Here is a 9,141-nt window from a genome sequence, read left to right on the forward strand (position 1 = left end):
AATTAGAGTAACCCTAGACACAATATAATCATGATAAATAGGATAAATATCCTAACAAAAAATATAGATGAGACCTTTTGGTCTTTGGTTGAACATTTGAACATTTCCATATTATGATTGATCATGGTCGAGATGTAAATCCTTTGGAGTATGTGACCTAAATGAGGAGGTTGACCGTAACAAAATTAATAAAATACAGTGTTGAATAAGATGTTTCATCATCTGTTGAATTAGTATGATAAAATCATTAGAGAACTTGCAGCAGGGCTGCATCTGAGAATTTAACCACTTAAAACTTTAGAAGATCAAACTTTGAGCTTGTTTAACTGCCCAATTGTCAACAAAAAATAGCATCTTCATCGTCAACCCTGAATCAAATTTATACTCCCTTTCATAGTCAGAAATTTTCATACTTGAAGCCTTAGGACACATAAGTTCTCGTAAAGTCATTAAATCCATCATATACACCCTCATATGTTCACTGGGAGTTAATAAAGAAGTTGTAAGAATAGATGAAATCAATGTAAGAGTTCAAAATTTGTAACGCAATCATTAAGGTTCAACCTTCCTTTTTAGCATAGCATAAATGTGGAATGTAGCTAACAACCCATCGGAATCAACCAATTTTAGTAATCAGAATACCCAATAAAACAAGAAGCCTTGAATTAGGGTTTCAATTGGGAAAAAGGGATTCGCCTGCGTCGCGAAGGAGACAGAGACTCTGCTCTGCGATGGTTCACCGATGAGATAGGGCGATGATCTGTTGCAGTGTCAGAACTCGCCGGAGTGCTTCGGCTTTCGCTGTTGCTCTCGGCTTGCACGCGAGGATCGCTGGGCTCGTGTCTGGCCCTCGAGGTGATCATGGGTAGCGCCAGAGGAAATGGCCGTGGAAACAGTGAGGCGGCCCCCACCGAAAGGGTTGAACCTGATGGAATAGCATTTTAAAGAGGGTTTTGATGAGCCTGTTCTCATAGCCGTGGAGGGAGGTAGGGACAGAGCCATTGAAGACGTGGATACTGGTGACAAAGTTGTAGTTTCAGATGCGGTGCGACTCTTGCCTTAGGTGTGGAATCAGGCGAGCGTCACGGTTGTGGTCCTCTAGCACTCTCTATGTTAGGTGTGTTCGTCAACAACCCATGAGTTGCAACTTTGGCCGTAGAGCAGCGATCACGGAGTAGGCGGCGATGCTATCATCGCAGGTGTCGCGGATGATGCGGAAGCTGGACCGGATGATGCGACTATTGTCGTGAGTGACCGGGGATGTACGGCGGGCTGGTCTCGTCGAAGACAAATGGCTACCGCGGATGATGAAGAATGAACCCCGGGATTTCCCCATTTCTCGCGTTTCACATGGGTCGAACCATGAAGAGGAGGACTTTGATTATTGTTGCATTTGGAGTTTTCCTATTCTAATTCCACTTGCAGTATATATGCACACGTGATTAAGAAGCCACCGGATTCAAATAAAGGATCCAATTTGTCAATGTATCGAATGATACCTCGGGTATCGTATGGTCTCCTACGCAGAGCCAGAACATTAGGCCATTCCAGCCTGATCGACTGTTTGAGCCAACTATCAGGCCAACCAACCATTAGTCGTACGGTACCTAGGGTATCCTGGCCGACCAACCAAACCAACCAACCATCAGGCCAACCAGCTTGGCCGAGCACATGGTTTGGTTATTAACGATAATAGCTCATTAAAACCCCTAATGAATATTAAGGTATGATTGGTCCGTCATCAGACCCACGAAAGGTAAAAGCCCATCAAAAGATACAAACCCTAAGATGTTCTGGCCTTTAAATAGGGCATAAAAATAATAGAAAACAAGTCCAAGCCCAAACAGATAATAAAAATAACAAAAAACAGGTCCAAACCTGCCTCCCCAGCGCTCAACGCTAAAAAACGGTGCTCAACGGTTAGCCTCATTGGCGCTCAGCTCCCAAAACTGCCGCTCAGTGCTTTGGTCAATATTCTGGTCAACTGGTTGACTTTTGTGGTTGACTGGTTCATTTTTCTGCATTCTATTTGACTTTTCTGCACTGCTACCCCTTGATACTTCAACCTTTCTTTCAATTCATTCCAAAATCCTACAAAATCAAGGGAATTTAATGATAAAATCATAAAACATGTCCTCAACTCTTTTATTCACAAAACTAAAGAAAAATCACAAGTCAAAGCAAGTTTCTAAGTCCACAAGGGTGCATTTCATATCAAAATTAAGTACGAAAATAACGGTTTTTCAACCGTTATCAGTGTCCACAGCCTCGTAACTTCTCAACTGAATTTGGTGTCAACAATTTCACCTCACTTCGGCCTCACAAGAATTCGGCATCGATCGTTCGATAATTCAGCCTCGTCACTTGGTCATTCGACCTCTTTCAGTCGGCCATTCGACCTCCTCCAATTCGGCTAGTCGACCTCGTTCATTCGGCCTCATTCATTCACCCATTCGGCCTCCAAAGACCTCAACCGTTCGGCCAGAGCTTGGCCTTTACTTCTCAACCTCCTCTGAACCCAATTGTTTAGCCAAAATTGGCATTAACCACCTGGCCTTCCATTTGCCTTAACCGTTCAGCCTTAAGTTGGCCTTAACTTCAACGGCCTCAACCTCTCGGCCTCCAAAGGCCCAATCTCGGCCTTCAACGACCTCAACTCCTCGACCTCTTTGGCCTCAAATTCTTAGCCTCCTCGACCTCAACTTCTCGGCCTTCAACATTCTCAGCTTCTCAGCTGCCAAAGGGCCTCATCTTGGCCTCCAATGACCTCAACCGTTCGGCCTTTCCTTGGCCTCAACTACTCGGCCATTCAGCCTTTTCTATTCATCATGTGGCCTCGAAGATATTCGGCCCTTCGGCCTCGATTTCTCGGCTTCCTTGGCTTCACAAACACTTGGCCAAATCACGACTAAACTGTTCAACCTAGATTAACTGTCCTCAAAGGAATCCCGCCCAACAATACCCATGGATGGTGACCGCAGGTCTCCACGACACGATTAAGCTGACTCAAAAGCCTATCCATCTTGGTTGGCAAAAACCAAAACCAATCGGAGAACTCGTCTTTATTAGGCATTGTTCAAAACCCTTCGCATCATTGACATCATGCTCGGGCTTTTGGGGCGATGTACCGTACGGTACCCTGGGTACCGTACAATCTCCTACGTAGAGCCAGAACATCAGGCCATTCTAGCCTGGTCGATCGTCTGAGCCAACCATCATCTGTACGGTACTTAAGGTACCCTGGCCGACCAACCAAACCAACCAACCATCAGGCCAACTAGCTTGGCCGAGCACATGGTTTGGTTATTAATGATAATAGCTCATTAAAACCCCTAATGGAGATTAAGGTATGATTAGGCCTTAATGATGCCCACGAAAGGTAAAAGTCCATCACAGCTAGTATAAATAAAAGTCTCAAGTATGACTTCAGACCACGTTCTAGATTATGCACACCACATGCATCCCTTATAGTGATGACCGTTCAGTCACTCTTACTAACTTGAGCGTCAGAGTGCCTTTGGCAGGTACCGCCCGCCCGACTTGGAGAACGAGGAGGAAGAAAGAACAACTCGGAGTACAAGGAAGAAGTAGGTAACCATTCGGCCTCAACGCCTGTTTCTCACTAGCTTGTCCGGTCTCTACTAGTCAAGTCTTCACAAGCCACGCCATTTCCATCAGTTCGGAGTCTTCACACGTCGTCCGGTCTTCAGCACAACCTTACACCTGAAACAGTCAGGATTTCGCACCATTTAGGTTTCACATGCATAATTGACACAAGTGTTTGCGATAAGTGATTTCCCTGTTGTTAGTTGAATTCCATGATACCTTAAGCATATGGGATTTGAAGTCTGTTATGTTCGCAATTTTACTGACGTTGTTGACAAGATCTTAGTTTGCGCCTTTCAATATGTAGATAATTGCTAGAGCGAAAGAGTTAGGATACTATTGCGAAGAATTTTGTCGAGCCATGATGGCTCTTATAATTGTCTGCCTTCCCTCTTGTGGAACCAAAGGTCTCGGGGCACATGCCCCAAATCATTGACATGATTGAGAAGATTCTTAATAATGGGTATGCCTCAATAGTTGATGGTGATGTATACTTTAATGTAGAAAAGCTTCCAGAATATGGGAAAGTCAAGATCTGATAAAGAAGAGAAAATTAAAGTGGTTGCTTGTGAAACCGATGAAGAGCCACGCGTAATCAAGGCTGATCCAGCTGACGCATTTGATGTAGAAACAACCCTGTCGATTGCTAGGATGCCACTATGTAGTGAACGAGATGTTTCTCGTCTTGAAGCTTTGCACTGGATGTCGATCCTTTTATCCAAACACCGTAGTGAGATTTTGATATTTCTCAATGTAGCCTTTGTTAGTAAATGCACTAATGTTATAAACAATGCTTTGAAAAGAATGTGTTGAACAATATTTTCCTAAACGTGCTCATGTACTAAACAAAGATCTTTAAATGATGAGTTCATAGTAAATGCCTTTAAAAGGTTAAACGATACCCTAAAAGGTTAAATGTTACCTTAGTAATCGCTAAACGAACGTACTTGTCTTTCCAATATATTGTCATTTGCCATCAAACAAATATTTTCTTACTCTTCGAAATCACTTGAACTTAATGTAGATTCATCATCCTCATCCCAAGCAATATACAATTTCTTTTTCTTGAAGAACTTATTTTTACTTCTTTCTTCACCCTTCTTTGGATTTTGGCAATCAACTTTCATGTGTCATCTTTCTCCGCAACCATAACAACGGTAATTTGAGGAGGATTCGTGATTCTCCTTCTTTCCGCTTATAAATCTTCTTTTTTCCTTGGATTTCATGAACTTACTCAGCTTTTTAATGATGAGACCCATATTTTCTTCTTTTTCTTCAGAGTCCTCATCTTCTTTAATGTTTTTACCATTATTAACCTTGGATTTGAAACCTAAGGTCTTTTTCTTTCCTTTTTCTTAATCTTCATTCAATCTTCCGAAATCCAATGTTCTCTTAATTTACCAAACAATGCAGCCATTGACATGGTATTGAGATTTTGTGAGTCACTTATAGCGATCACCTATGGTTACCAAGTCTTGTCCAACGGTTTAAGAATTTTCATATTTAATTCATCAATATCGAAAGACTTACCTAACCCAATGACATTATTCACATTGTGAGTGAATGATTGCTGAACATCTATGATTGTTTCTCCCTGCTTCATGCAAAACATCTCGTATTCTTCAATTAAAGTCTTTCTTCTCTCTCTTCTAACATCATTCATTCCTTCGTGAGTCACCCTTAACATCTCTCGCATCTCTTGAGCATTCTTACAACTAGAGACCCTGTATAACTCATCAACAATTAATGTAGATGTTATTATATTTTGAGCCCATACAAATTGTTGGGATCTTCTTCTATCGTGTTCCATTGATCACAGGGTTTAGGTTCCTAAAAATTGTTAACAAAAATAATGGAACAAAAAGGCCATTTGTTACAGTTTCTCAAACCTCACCATCAACAAATTCCATAAAAATTTGCATTTTGACTTTCCAGAAAGCATAGTTTTCACCAGCAAATAAAGGAGGTATGTTGATAGAGCACCCTCCACAAAGGTTTCATGTTGCCCCATCATTATATTATTATGAAAACAAGCTCTAATACCAATTGTTAGAGCGGTGCAACTAAATGGTTAGCGTGAACAACAAACCAAAAAGGGGGTGAATTAGTTTCTAATAGCAAATTCATGCCTTTAATAATTTTCTCAATATTTTAATTTCCTTAACAATTAATTAAAACAATAAAGAGAGTAAGGAAGAGAGAAAATTGCACAGATGATTTTTATATTGGTTCAGATCACAAGGATCCTATGTTCAGTTGCTAATGCCAAATTTTGATTAACTTTCACTAGCACAAAATCAACAAATTGTTACAATCACAAAGAAAGACAAGTTTAAGGTTAGGAAAACACCTTTCTTGTTACCACAAGTGATGAAACTCACTTCCCCTAAAGGTCACATGGGATGAACACCTCCTCTAAATGCTTCATGAATGAACATTTTCTTTGAATCTTCACAAAGGATGACAGACTTTCACTCAGCAAAACAACATTCAATCACACTTCCAGTGAAAGCTCTCGCTTTATGCCAACCTAAGTTCTCAAAGCCACAATACAAGGGTTACACAAACCATAGAACACCCTTTTCATAAAACACAATGCTCATATATGTTTCGTGTGTAAAATGAGAGACTCAAATCAATATATAAAGATCTCACTCAAGGACACGTCCAAAAATTCATAATCAAGTATTTAACATGTGATAATCGATTATACACTTAATGTAATCGATTATGCATTTAATGAATGAACAACGACAAAAAACATGCCTAAAAACTCCAACGACTAGTCGTCATAATCGATTATTGTAAGTCATAATCAATTATGGATAATCGATTATCATAGGCAGGTAATCGATTATTCCAAAGACATAATGAGTTTTTAGCAAACTCCAAAACCTCTATGTGATAATCGATTATCTTAAATGTTAATCGATTATTGTAAAGTTTATGTCACTCCAAAACAAATTTTAAATAAAAAAAAAAACAAGGAATCAACCAAAAATAAAGCCCTATACATAAATCTGCTTATTACAAAAGCTTTAACACAAAACACAAGTCTTCAGGAAGATCTTCTTGCAACTTGAACACTTGAGACATGATTTGGATATTATCAAAACTTCTAACTTTAAGATTTTGCTAACAATCTCCCCCCTTTTTTATGATGATTTAAACTACTTTGCTTAATGCTTTTGATAACCTGTACTCATAACCTGTAACTCATACATAACTTAAGAAACGAGATTAATAGATAAGAGATAATATATTAAAAGCATTTAAACATATTTCTTCCCGTTTTTTATCATTATTAAAAAAGTCATGTATCATTAAGTTATTTCTCCCCCTTAATATAATACTCCCCCTAAATATAAGCCATAAATAAATAAATAAAACAAAGAGAATAATAAAGCAAACTTTTATTGAAAAATAAAGCAAACAACAACATATGAGAAACCAGATGCAAGAATACATGAAGGAGAATACAAGGAAATTATAACTCATTGTTATCATTATCATCTATAGGTTTACTTGATCTTCTATGACTTGAACCCTAAGGTCTAGATTCCTAATGAGAGTACAAACTTCTTCATGCCTAGAGACTTGAAGAACAAACATTTCAGACAATTTCCTAGAAATTCTTTCTAGAGAATAAGAGCCAGCAGGGGCTGGAGCAGAATGCCCCATTATGTTTGGGATGTCCTCCATTGTTTGGTCTTCATCTTCTTCAGTTGGATTCCCTATATCATCACGATGGACATAGTTATTATCTTGTAAGATGAACCCTCTCTGGCAGAGGGAAGAAGCCCTAATCTGACTTCCATTATGAGTGCTCTGAAATGCTTCTGCTGAGACATCTAACCCTTTATATTCACAAATTCTTGATACCAATAAAGCATAAGGAAAAGGGTAGTGTGGAAACCTCTTCGCCTTCATCATGGTGTTGCAGATGAGGCTGGACTAATGGATCAAGATATAATTGATTATCTCATAGCTAATCATGAGATCAGCTTCAGAGCATTGTGCATGATTTGACGATCGAGGATACAACAACCAGACAATCAAGAAATGGATCAGTCTCTCATCCTTCTCGAGATTGTCCACAAGTAACTACTTCCTGTTGATGTACATCTCAGCATCCTTAAAAAAGAACAAACAGAAAGTCGTGATTTTGGTGAAGCCTTCAAGACCTGAGAGAACATATAACAAAAACATAAGTGAAAATTATTAAAAAAATTTAAATTATAAACTCTTTAAACTTTTAAAATATAGAAATAACTAACAAAGTTAACTTTTAATCTTTTTCTAAATTAATGTTCATATTTCCATATTTGAAATTTGAAAAATATAATATCAGTTTGAATTTGAAGCTCAAAATTTCTAAAATGAAAAAGTAAAAATGGTAACAAAGTTTTATTTTAAAGTTCAAAATCCAAAAAATTACAAAAAAAAATGAAGCCTTTTTAATTGACAATTTTAAATCTCTAAACAACTTTCACATATTTCTAACTAATTAAAAATATTAGTATTTAAGATGAAAACAAAATTTGAAAGATGAAGAATTCAAAAGATTTAATGAAATATATGAATAATGACAAATAATAATAATAAAAGTTAAAGTATGTTTAAGAGACGATTTATTGAAAAGAAAAAATCCTTATTAAACGTGAACTTAACTTAATTAAAAAATTTAATATAATGAATCTATGTATTTTTTTTAAGCTGAAATTTTTTAATTTTTATAAACTCATTTAAATTTTCAGCGGAATGCAGGTTTCAACGCATCAACATATCTTAGTTACTTCACTTGAACACAACCATCTTAGGAGCAACTTTGAGTTTTGTCAAAGTTAGTATCTCATGCAGAAACATCAACAGAAAACAAAGATGGTTAACTATATATAGTTGAACCTTCGTTTCCTTTTGTTTATGTTGTCACAATCCATCATTTTCACCACGGGCATACATAATACAGACGAATATTGTTTTATCAATTTCATTTTATATATGGTCTACTGTTTGACTTTAGCAGCATTGATTTCTTCATAAGAGAGCTTAACACAAGACATATCTTGGATGCCACATGTCAAGGACCACTAGTGCAAAAACGCTGATTAACATCATCCCTTAGACGCCGGTTAGGAGTAAGCTCGACGTATATTGATGACCGGTGACATTTCCGTAAATAAGTTGGCAATATAGACGTTCGTTAGGCCGATCTCCGATGTCTATAGAATTTTAGACATCGGCCCTTCCAACTTCACGTCTATATTTCTGACCGTTAGGTGAAAAGTCATTTCCTTCAGTATTATAGACATCGGTTAGTTGGGGCCCCGACATCTATATGGCAGAAATTAATGCTGCTCACCTAACTATCAGACATATAGACGTCGAGCTCCTACTAACTGACGCCTATAAGTCTGCCAAGCTGGTGAATAGTCACTTTTTTTAGCCTTATAGACGTCGGATCCCGCCACATTGACGGGGGCCCCGACGTCTATATGGCAGAAATTAATAATGCTACTCACCAACCTGTCAGAC

This window comes from Vigna radiata, chromosome 8 (assembly GCF_000741045.1).
Source record: "Vigna radiata var. radiata cultivar VC1973A chromosome 8, Vradiata_ver6, whole genome shotgun sequence".
In the NCBI taxonomy this organism is placed as follows: Eukaryota; Viridiplantae; Streptophyta; class Magnoliopsida; order Fabales; family Fabaceae; genus Vigna; species Vigna radiata.